Raw genomic sequence first — 1281 nt, 5'->3', positions numbered from 1 at the left:
TGGATCCTTAATAGGAAACTCCTTCTTGCTTGAGGGACGTCCCAGGAGGTCTTTCTCACTAGGATTTTCGTCCTCCTCCTCCCTTGTGCATTTGGCCATATTAATTATATCAATGGCCTTGCACTCTCCTTTTGGATTCTCTTCTGTATTGCTTGGGAGAATACTGGGAGGAGTTTCAATGACTTTCTTACTCAGCTGGACCACTTGTGCCTCCAGATTTCTAATGGAAGATCTTGTTTCCCTCATGAAACTGAAAGTGGCCTTTGACAGATCAGAGACTAGATTGGCTAAATTAGAAGTGTTTTGTTCAGAATTCTCTATCTATTACTGAGAAGATGATGGAAAAGGCTTGCTATTACTCAGCCTATTACGTCCACCATTGTTAAAGCCTTGTTGAGCCTTTTGTTGATCCTTCCATGAGAAATTTGGATGATTTCTCCATGATGAGTTATAGGTGTTTCCATAAGGTTCACCCATGTAATTAACCTCTGCCATGGCAGGGTTCTCAGGATCATAAGCTTCTTTAGAAGCTGCCTCTTTAGTACTGTTGGATGCATGCTGCCATCCATTCAGACTTTGAGAGATCATGTTGACCTGTTGAGTCAACACTTTGTTCTGAGCCAATATGGCATTCAGAGCATCAATTTCAAGAACTCCTTTCTTCTGAGGTATCCCATTATTCACGGAATTCCTCTCAGAAGTGTACATGAATTGGTTGTTTGCAACCATGTCAATGAGTTCTTGAGCCTCTTCAGGCATTTTCTTCAGGTGAATAGATCCACCTGCAGAGTGGTCCAATGACATTTTCGAAAATTCAGATAGACCATAATAGAATATATCTAACATGGTCCATTCTGAAAACATGTCAAATGGACATCTTTTGGTCAACTGCTTGTATCTTTCCCAAGCTTCATAGAGGGATTCACCATCTTTTTGTTTGAAGGTTTGAACATCCACTCTAAGCTTGCTTAGCTTTTGAGGAGGAAAGAATTTATCTAAGAAGGCAGTGACCAGCTTATCCCACGAGTCCAGGCTATCCTTAGGTTGTGAATCCAACCATATTCTAGCTCTATCTCTCATAGCAAAAGGGAAAAGCATGAGTCTGTAGACTTCAGGATCAACTCCATTCGTCTTTACAGTCTCACAGATCTGCAAGAACTCAGTTAAAAACTGATAAGGATCTTCAGATAGAAGTCCATAAAACTTGCAATTTTGTTGCATTAAAGCAACTAGCTGAGGTTTCAGCTCAAAATTATTGGCTCCAATGGCAGGAATGGAGAT

General features: G+C 40.7%; 1 non-coding gene across 1 annotated transcript; it reads left to right on the top strand.

The window, feature by feature from the left end:
• Positions 1-862: 862 nt before the first annotated feature.
• On the top strand, positions 863-966 carry LOC127741993 (small nucleolar RNA R71). Its single transcript, XR_008003180.1, has one exon. It is a non-coding gene; the product is annotated as a small nucleolar RNA R71 (small nucleolar RNA).
• The last annotated feature ends 315 nt before the right edge of the window (positions 967-1281 follow it).

This window comes from Arachis duranensis, chromosome 9 (genome assembly GCF_000817695.3).
Source record: "Arachis duranensis cultivar V14167 chromosome 9, aradu.V14167.gnm2.J7QH, whole genome shotgun sequence".
NCBI classification, from domain to species: Eukaryota; Viridiplantae; Streptophyta; class Magnoliopsida; order Fabales; family Fabaceae; genus Arachis; species Arachis duranensis.
This window is presented reverse-complemented; position numbering and strand designations above follow the sequence as displayed.